This window comes from Amblyraja radiata, chromosome 4, assembly GCF_010909765.2.
Source record: "Amblyraja radiata isolate CabotCenter1 chromosome 4, sAmbRad1.1.pri, whole genome shotgun sequence".
NCBI classification, from domain to species: Eukaryota; Metazoa; Chordata; class Chondrichthyes; order Rajiformes; family Rajidae; genus Amblyraja; species Amblyraja radiata.
The window spans coordinates 13284555-13295590 of NC_045959.1; the positions used below are offsets into that span (position 1 = coordinate 13284555).

The 11036-nt window shown below is 44.1% G+C and overlaps 1 non-coding gene across 1 annotated transcript; it reads left to right on the forward strand.

Moving 5' to 3' along the window:
• Positions 1-967: 967 nt before the first annotated feature.
• trnag-gcc lies at positions 968-1038 on the forward strand. Its single transcript has one exon. It is a non-coding gene; the product is annotated as a tRNA-Gly (tRNA).
• Positions 1039-11036: the final 9998 nt, after the last annotated feature.

Below are 11036 nucleotides of genomic sequence, written 5' to 3' on the forward strand. Positions count from 1 at the left end.
GCAGATGGGGACTTACAGGGGAAGGAAACAGTGGGGAAAAAAACCCGATGGACACAGACGAGGCAGTTATTGATTAACAACTCCCTGTACAAGAGAAGATATATGAATATTGATTGATTAGTATAAAGAAGTCAGCAGAGGATTCACACAGTACGGTCTGGAGATCTGATGATGAATTGCCCAACCCCTGTCTTTGTTCAATTCTGCCCGATGTATCTTCCTCACTGCCATCAAGATTAAAGTTCACAACAGGTCACATAATCTAGTAGCATTTAGGCAGTGTTGTTTCATGAGACTGTGTATTGGACATGGAGATCATAGAAACCACACAGATTTATAGTACAGGAGGATTCTGTTCAGCACTTTACCAAAAAAAATGTTATTTATACTAATTCCACCTGCTTGCTCTCAACCTTGGACACATCTAGTTTAAATACGATGAGTCTGCCTGGGCCGTGCTTTCAGATAGTGAGTTCCCGGCCCTGCTCTTTGGGGCAAATGTTTTCTCCTCAGTTCTCCTCTTTTCCATTCATGCTTTACATTTGATCCATCGTTATTCACCTCTCTGTTGAGGGAAATATGTCAGGACACTCAATTGGTGACCTGTACGCTAATTCCCATTCATCGTAACAGCTGGAATATGTTGGTGCAACCGGGTGGGTTGTGAACAAAGCTTTGATCCGATGGTGTGTAATTCCAAAGTTATCCCCGACAGAACTATGCATGCAGTAGTCATCATTTGAGCAATGTACTAACACTTTTAGTAATGTTATGTCTGATAACCATGAAAGTTTTAACATTTGAGATACCCTTGATTTAACAGACTGGTTTCCAGTTAGGAACAGGGTTGTGCATGTAATCATGTAATCATGCCTGTCCAGTATAAATTGTTTAGGCCGCTTCACAATATCAATAGAGGCAAATATCATAATATTGGTAAATAAATACAGTACTTTGGTAACGCTTTGCATTGGTGGTTCAGTGGTAGAATTCTCGCCTGCCACGCGGGAGGCCCGGGTTCGGTTCCCGGCCAATGCAATACAAATTTTGATTTGTGTAAAGGAGCAGGGAGGTTCTACTGCAGTTGTACAGGGTCTTGGTGAGACCACACCTGGAGTATTGCGTACAGTTTTGGTCTCCAAACCTGAGGAAAGACATTCTTGCTATAGAGGGAGTACAGAGAAGGTTCACCAGACTGATTCCTGGGATGGCAGGACTTTCATATGAAGAAAGACTGGATAGACTCGGCTTGTACTCGCTAGAGTTTAGAAGATGGAGGGGGGATCTTATAGAAACTTACAACATTCTTAAGGGGTTGGACAGGCTAGATGCAGGAAGATTGTTCCCGATGTTAGGGAAGTCCAGAACAAGGGGTCACAGTTTAAGGATAAGGGGGAAATCTTTTAGGACCGAGATGAGAAAAACATTTTTCACACAGAGTGGTGAATCTGTGGAATTCTCTGCCACAGAAGGTAGTTGAGGCCAGTTTATTGGCTATATTTAAGAGGGAGTTAGATGTGGCCCTTGTGGCTAAGGGGATCAGGGGGTATGGAGAGAAGGCAGGTACAGGATACTGAGTTGGATGATCAGCCAAGATCATATTGAATGGCGGTGCAGGCTTGAAGGGCCGAATGGCCTACTCCTGCACCTATTTTCTATGTTTCTATGTTTCTATCCTCTTAGGCCAACAAGGAGCAAATGTACTGGCTAACAATTGCAGTCACTTCTTCACTTTTAGTTGCATTGGCTTTGATAGATCTGATTTATTATGGGCAGCCAATGATGAATATTTCATAAACTGCACGCTTATTAAGTGGAGTGAAGCGTGTCTGTAAAGTGCTATTATTTAGGATTTATATCTTTTGATTAGTTCTCAACGGCTATATATTTTATGTATTGAAAATAATACTAGTCAAAGTAAGATAATAGTTAAAGCTCTTGGCAACCTATTAACGTGAGTATTCCTAATACTCTACAGTGGAATTTTAAGTTATTTGTCAGGAGTGGCACAACTTTATGGTAATCTGCCAATGGTTTACTACATTAGAACATCCCTACATTTTAGTGATACAAGTTAGAGATACAGCTTGGAAACAGGCCTTTCGGCCTACCGAGTGCATGTCTTTGGAAAGTGGGAAGAAACCACAGCACCCTGAGAAACCCCCTGTGGTCACAGGGAGAAAGTACAAACTCTACACAGACAGGATTGAACCCGGGTGTCTAGTGCTGTGAGGCAGCAACTCTACTGCTGCGCCACCATGCCGTTCTACACCTCTACACCTACACCTCCACCTCCATTGGTTTCCTCCAGCAGAAATCACAATTACCACAGTTCCATGGGCAGCACATTTTTTATGCCACAAATATCCTATAGAGATGACAGTTAAAAGAAAAATAGTCAAAGGGGATAAATGAGCAGCCATGTGATCAAATGTTTAACAGAAATTTAGTTTAAATTTAGAGATACAGCGCGGAATCAGGCCCTTCGGCCCATCGAGTCCACACTGACCAGCGATCTCCGCTCACTTACAATAATGATTAGCTGTAAGAAAGGCTGCAGGCAGTGGGAGAGATGAAGAGGTGAAGAGTTTTAAGGTGGGAGTTCTGTGGAATATCTGAGGCACAGTGAAGACTGAAGAAAGGGAAACACAACGAAAGACTGACTTTGGTGGATCACAAGGAAGAGAGAGGAAACGTGCATTGTCAGGTTTCTATGCTTCATGATAAAAGCCGCAGATAAAAAATGAATTGCCCTCATGACCATGAATGCTTGGATAGAGTGGATGTGGAGAGGATGTTTCCACTCGTGGGAGAGTCTAGGACTAGAGGTCATAGCCTCAGAATTAAAGGACGTTCATTTAGGAAGGAGATGGGGATAATCTTCATTTAGTCAGAGGATGGTGAATCTGTGGAATTCTTTGCCACAGTAGTCTGTTGAGGCCAAGTCGGTGGATATGTTTAAGGCAGTGATAGATAGATTCTTGATTAGTACAGGTGTCAGAGGTTATGGGGAGAAACATAGAAACATAGAAAAATGTGAACAAAGCTTTGATCCAATGGTGTGCAATTCCAAAGTTATCCCCCACAGAACTATACATGCAGTAGTCATCATTTGAGCAAAGTACTAACACTTTTAGTAATGTTATGTCTGATAACCATGAAAGAGTTTTAACACTTGTGATAGCCTTGATTTAACAGACTGGTTTCCAGTTAGGAACAGGGTTGTGCATGTAATCATGTAATCATGCCTGTCCAGTATAAATTGTTTAGGCTGCTTCACTATATCAATAGAGGCAAATATCATCATATTGGTAAATAAATACAGTACTTTGGTAACATTCTCTTAGACCAACAGGGAGCAAGTGTACTGGTTAACAATTGCAGTCACTTCTTCACTTTTAGTTGCATTGGCTTTGATAGATCTGATTTATTATAGGCAGCCAATGATGAAATTCTCAACTGCTATATCTTTTATGTATTGAAGTACTAGTCAAAGTAAGATAATAGTTAAAGCTCTTGGCAACCTATTAACGTGTGCATTCCTATGTGTGTGTGTGTGTGTGTGTGTGTGTGTGTGTGTGTGTGTGTGTTCCACTCTAACAGTCGCCGTTCCAGTTCTGGGTTTTAATTTTAAGTTATTTGTCAGGAGTGGCACAACTTTATGGTAATCTGCCAATGTTTTACTACATTAGAACATCCCTACATTTTAGAGATGCAAGTTAGAGATACAGCTTGGAAACAGGCCTTTCGGCCTACCGAGTGCATGTCTTTGGAAAGTGGGAAGAAACCACAGCTCCCTGAGAAAACCCCTGTGGTCACAGGGAGAAAGTACAAACTCTACACAGACAGGATTGAACCCGGGTGTCTAGTGCTGTGAGGCAGCAACTCTACTGCTGCGCCACCATGCCGTTCTACACCACATCACCTACACCTCCACCTCCATTGGTTTCCTCCAGCAGAAATCACAATCACCACAGGTGCATGGGCAGCACATTTTTTATGCCACAAATATCGTATAGAGATGACAGTTAAAAGAAAAATAGTCAAAGGGGATAAATGAGCAGCCATGTGATCAAAAGTTTAACAGATATTTAGTTTAAATTTACAGATACAGCGCGGAATCAGGCCCTTCGGCCTATCGAGTCCACACTGACCAGCGATCCCCGCACACTTACAATAACGTTAGCTGTAAGAAAGGCTGCAGGCAGTGGGAGAGGTGAAGAGGTGAAGAGGTTTAAGGTGGGAGTTCTGTGGAATAGCTGAGGCACGGTGAAGACTGAAGAAAGGGAAACACAACGAAAGACTGACTTTGGTGGGTCACAAGGAAGAGAGAGGAAACTTGCAGCTCCTCCACATTGTCAGGTTTTTATGCTTCATGATAAAAAATGAATTGCCCTCATGACCATGAATGCTTGAATAGAGTGGATGTGGAGAGGATGTTTCCACTCGTGGGAGAGTCTAGGACTAGAGGTCATAGCCTCAAATTAAAGGACGTTCATTTAGGAAGGAGATGAGGAGAAATTTCATTTAGTCAGAGGATGGTGAATCTGTGGAATTCTTTGCCACAGTAGGCTGTTGTGGCCAAGTCAGTGGATATGTTTAAGGCAGTGATAGATAGATTCTTGATTAGTACAGGTGTCAGACGTTATGGGGAGAAACATAGAAACATAGAAAAATATGTGCAGGAGTGGGCCATTCGGCCCTTTGAGCCAGATCATCTGATCATCTAAAATCAGTACCCTATTTCTGAGAAGGCAGGAGAATGGGGTTTGGAGGAAGAGATAGATCAGCCATGATTGAATGCCAGAGTGGACTTGATGGGCCTTATGGGCCTGTTCCACTTAGGCAATTTTTCAGCGGACGGTCAACTTGACAGTCCCGGCAGTCGCCTGAAAAACCGGAACTGGAACGGCGACTGTTAGAGTGGAACACACACACACACACAAACACATTGCTTCCTTCACCAGCCTGTTATGCAGGCGGGGGACAGGGCAAGCGGGGGGAGCGCTGTCAAAAAAATTTACAAGGTGCAAAGCCAAGGTGAAACACACACACACCGCGATGAACAGGAAGGTTGGCGCTGTGAAAAGACGGCTAAAGCACAGTGTACGGTAAGTCCTTTAAAAGAGGGAGGGAGAGTGGGGGAGAGGGGGACAAGGGGGGAGAAGGGTGGAGACATCTTTTAAGAAGCCAGAGATACACAGCTGTGAAGCTCGGCGGACATTTAACATTACCGGTCGGTTATCCTTGGCTCTGAAAACTACTGCTTACGTTTTTTTCCCCAATGAGCCAATGAAATTCATTGGTCAGCACCAGCTACAACCTACGAGAACCTCCGAGAACCTTCGACCTCCTGGCAACCCACTAGGACCTCCTGGCGACCCACCTACGGCTCGAGAATCCTCGCTACTCTCCACGGCGGCTTCAATCTAGTCGCCGCTAAATTTTCTACATGTTGAAAAATTCACGGTGACCATCAAGAGGCTGCGACCGGTTCCCAGAATGCGGGAACTCCTCACGACCATGAAGGTGACTCCCCGGCAACCTCCCCCCCCGTAAACATGTGTCCTGCAGTCGCCTAAAAAGTCGCCTAAGTGGGACAGGCTCATAATTCTATCCCTATTCCTTATGACCTTATGATCTTATGATCTTATGAATGGTAAATAAAAGTGTTATTTGCAACAATTCTGAAATAGCTGACAGTTGCTTTTAAATTATTGGTTTAATTGATGCCTGGAATCTCTGTGAGTAATAGTTGAAAAAAGTTGTTAAATAAAAGGGTTAATATATTTTTGTTAAAATGATGTCTCTTAATCATTCTTGTCTGCTCACATTTTTAAGGGCTTGGATAAACTGTTGATAAAACAATATCGTTATGTCACATACACAGGAACAGTACATTTAGCATGCCCACACCCTGCATCAACTAAACACTCTCTGTTGTCTTTTAGTCAACACATGGAAGCTTGATGATGGAAGAGCGGTTTACTGTCACAGTGAAGGGCGGAGGGTGCAGCATTATCATGCTTATTTTAAATGTAATTGTCCTATTGGAACATATCTTAATGGAACATAAGATATCTTAAGATACATAAGATAAGATAACATAACATAATATAACATAACATAGAAACATAGAAACATAGAAAATAGGTGCAGGAGTAGGCCATTCGGCCCTTCGAGCCTGCACTGCCATTCAATATGATCATGGCTGATCATCCAACTCAGTATCCCGTACCTGCCCTCTCTCCATACCCCTGATCCCCTTAGCCACAAGGGCCACATCTAACTCCCTCTTAAATATAGCCAATGAACTGGCCTCGACTACCTTCTGTGCCAGTGAATTCCAGAGATTCACCACTCTCTGTGTAAAAAATGTTTTTCTCATCTCAGTCCTAAAAGATTTTTCCTTTATCCTTAAACTGTGACCCCTTGTTCTGGACTTCCCCAACATCGGGAACAATCTTCCTGCATCTAGCCTGTCCAACCCCTTAAGAATGTTGTAAGTTTCTATAAGATCCCCCCTCAATCTTCTAAATTCTAGCGAGTACAAGCCGAGTCTATCCAGTCTTTCTTCATATGAAAGTCCTGCCATCCCCAGGAATCAGTCTGGTGAACATTCTCTGTACTCCCTCTATGGCAAGAATGTCTTTCCTCAGATTAGGAGACCAAAACTGTACGCAATACGAATCCCCCTCACTAAACACCTCCAAGACCAAGGAGCTGATCATTGACTTCAGGAGGTCCCATTCTGGAGAATACGACCCAATCTCCATTTATGGGGAAAGTGTGGAGAGAGTGTCCAGCTTTAAGTTTCTGGGCACTCACATTTCAGAAGACCTCACATGGTCCACAAACACCGCCGCGCTGGTCAAGAAGGCACAGCAACGACTGTTCTTCCTGAGGACATTAAAAAAGACTGGTCTGCCCGAACAGCTGCTGACAACTTTCTACCGCTGCACCACAGAGAGCATATTAACGTATGGCATCTCTGTGTGGTATCTCAGCTGCACAGAGGCGGAGAGGAGAGCTCTTCAGCGCGTCGTCAACAGAGCGCAGCGGATTATCGGGACAGAGCTACCAGCCTTGGAGGGCATCTACCACACGCGGTGCCTCAGGAAGGCCCTCAGCATCCATAAGGACTCATCACACCCCTGCCAAGGTCTGTTTCAACTACTTCCCTCCGGCAGACGTTACCTAAATCTAGCATAACATTAGCATAACATAAAATACATAACATAACATAACATAACTAACATAACATAACATAACAGAACATAACATAACATAAACATAACATAACATAACATAACATAACATAACATAACATAACATAACATAACATAATGGAACAAAAGACAATATTCTAACAAAAGACAATGCACATAAGCTCTTGGTAAGTGAGATGGCAAGCTCCCGGTGGGCGCCGCAGAGACGTGCAAGAGCCGACCTGGCAGCTCGCCGGCCGAGATCAATGACGGAACTGGTGCAATGACAAGAACAACGACCCGACAGGCAGCCTGCGGCCACACTGCACTAATCAGCATGGTTCTCTGCTGCTCAGAAGGACCCGGTGGGCCGCTGCCTACACAGGGAAGCTCGCAAGTAATTGGTGACTCCGGGCACGAGGAGTGGGCCGGTAGGAGAGGGACCGAGGTATTGCGTCCAGCGCCAGTAAGGTCGGCTGCAGGAGTTGTCCTCCAGGGCACAGAGGCAGCCGGGCAAGGAAAGAGACCTCGTGTTGTGGCCTGCAGCAGCCGGGGGCCTACCTGCGATTACCTGGATTGGAGGAGTTGCAGTACGTCCAGCATTTGTATCAGACTTTGGACTTTGGACATTTTGTTTCTTTGTAAACGGTGGCCAAAATATGGCAATTGTGCATTTGTGGGTTGTGCAAAATGATTTCACTGTGACAATAGACAATAGACAATAGACAATAGGTGCAGGAGTAGGCCATTTGGCCCTTTGAGCCAGCACCGCCATTCAATGTGATCATGGCTGATCATCCCCAATCAGTACCCCGTTCCTGCCTTCTCCCTATATCCCCTGACTCTGCTATTTTTAAGAGCCCTATCTAGCTCTCTCTTGAAAGCATCCAGAGAACCTGCTTCCACCGCCATCTAAAGCAGAGAATTCCACAGACTCACCACTCTCTGTGTGAAAAAGTGTTTCCTCGTCTCCATTCTAAATGGCATACTCCTTATTCTTAAACTGTGGCCCCTGGTTCTGGACTCCCCCAACATCGGGAACATGTTTCCTGCCTCTAGTGTGTCCAAGCCCTTAACAATCTTATATGTTTCAATGAGATGACCTCTCATCCTTCTAAACTCCAGAGTGTACAAGCCCAGCTGCTCCATTCTCTCAGCATATGACAGTCCCGCCATCCCGGGAATTAACCTTGTAAACCAACGCTGCATTCCCTCAATAGCAAGAATGTCCTTCCTCAAATTAGGGGACCAAAACTGCACACTGTGCTGTGTATACATGACAATAAAGAATCATAGAAACAGTGAACATATCACATTAACTTCAGTATGCCATCCATTTATCGGGAGGTAGCCTACTTTTCTCTGAACACAATTTGTCAAGTTAAAATATGATTGTAAGGGAGCTAGAGTAGAAAATGAATGAACTGTTTAATCCCTCTGTTCATCCAGTGTGACTAAACCATTTAATTCTCGACAAGAGTAAAGAACCAAATAAGATAAGAAACAGATGCAAAAATAGAAGAACTTTCTGAAGCACCAAAACGTCATCAGTCCATTTCCCTCCACAGATGCTGCCTGATCCGCTGTTCCTCCAGCAGTATTTTTCTTGCACAGTCAGTTATAATCAATAGAATCAAGGCTGATCACCATTTGAAGTCCTCTTTACTGCCTAACCCTCATTCTTTTTTAGCTGGGAATGTACATTGGGACGACAGATGGCACAATGGGCTAAGTGTTCGGCTGGCAACCGGAAGGTAGCCGGTTCGAATCCCGCTTGGAGTGCATACTGTCGTTGTGTCCTTGGGCAAGACACTTCACCCACCTTTGCCTGTGTGTGAATGTGTGTGAGTGATTGGTGGTGGTCGGAGGGGCCGTAGGCGCAGATTGGCAGCCACGCTTCCGTCAGTCTGCCCCAGGGCAGCTGTGGCTACAGATGTAGCTTACCACCACCGAATGTGACTGAGGAGTGAATGAATAATGTGATGTAAAGCGCCTTGAGTATTAGAAAGGCGCTATATAAATCCCATCCATTATTATTATTATTATTCCTCAATTTCCCTCCAAACAGGAACATATGCGCTATGCAGGGTGCTGCCCTGCCGACTACAAATTCAGAAGGTTCAGAAGGTATGAACCTCAACTTTGAACACACAACAACTATGTAATTCTTGCCTTTGGAAATACATTTCTGCCCTCTTCATCCTAAATGTCCCCCGAATTGGACTGGTTCAAGAGTTCAATGGTTCCTTTTTTATCACATGTACCAAGGTACAGTGACATTCCGTTTTTACACTGACATCAGAAGATTATTGCAACAATTAAGTACAATAAGCACATAATACGTACAAACAGCCCACTGAGTCCATATACAATATTCGCCAGGTTCTGGCACTGTTTCAGTAAAAGGAACTAGTCTCTTTCTATCTGTAAAGCATACAGATTATTGTTTACAACTTACAACTGTTAAAGTTTTATTAAAAGTCAAAGACATGAACAAAAAGGAGTGAAATTTTATGGATTTGGACTTGGATAAGAGAAACATGGAAAGAGATAAGAGAAACTTTCACAGAAACATAGAAAATAGGTGCAGGAGTAGGCCATTTGGCCCTTCGAGCCTGCATTCACCATGACACCCAGGTCTCGTTGCATCTCCCCTTTTCCAAATCGGCCACCATTCAGATAATAGTCTACTTTCCTGTTCTTGCCACCAAAGTGGATAACCTCACATTTATCCACATTATACTGCATCTGCCATGCATTTGCCCACTCACCAACCTATCCAAGTCACCTTGCAGCCTCCTAGCATCCTCCTCACAGCTAACACTGCCCCCCAGCTTCGTGTCATCCGCAAACCTGGAGATGTTGCATTCAATTCCCTCGTCCAAATCATTAATATATATTGTAAATAGCTGGTGTCCCAGCACTGAGCCTTGCGATACCCCACTAGTCACTGCCTGCCATTGTGAAAAGGACCCATTTACTCCTACTCTTTGCTTCCTGTCTGCCAGCCAGTTCTCTATCCACATCAATACTGAACCCCCAATACCATTTGCTTTAAGTTTGCATTCTAATCTCTTATGTGGGACCTTGTCGAAAGCCTTCTGGAAGTCCATTTCATTTGAAATCTCTACCTGGGAGTGCTGCAAACAACTGTAATTTGATTTACCATCACATCTCATCTACTTTGCAGTTTCACGGCTATACCATTGCTTTTCTTTCTCTCTTTCTTTATTTGTTTTGGGTTTTGTTTGGGTCATTCTGCAAGCCAATGATCAATGGTGAGTTCACGAGCCTATCAGTGTTTCCTCCATTTAGCTGGAGGGTTTCTCTGCCAGGTCAAAAAAGTAGCTTTTTCCTTTAACGTAAAGTAATACATTAGTTTAGTTTTACTTTCCTTTATTATTACTTTAATTTTACTATAGCTCCGTTTTGTATAGAGATACAGTGTGGAAACAGGTGCTTCGGTTCACTTATGCCCCTGTCCCACTTAGGAAACCTGAACGGAAACCTCTGGAGACTTTGCGCCCCACCCAAGGTTTCCGTGCGGTTCCCGGAGGTTTTTGTCAGTCTCCCTACCTGCTTCCACAACCTGCAACCTCCGGCAACCACCTGCAACCTCCGGGAACCGCACGGAAACCTTGGATGGGGCGCAAAGTCTCCAGAGGTTTCCGTTCAGGTTTCCTAAGTGGGACGGGGCACGCCGACCAAGGATCACGCGTACACTAGGGATGATTCACAGAAGCCAATTAACCTACAAACCTGAACGTCTTTGGAATGTGGGAGGAAACTGAAGCACCCGGAGAAAACCCACATGTTCACAGGGAGTAC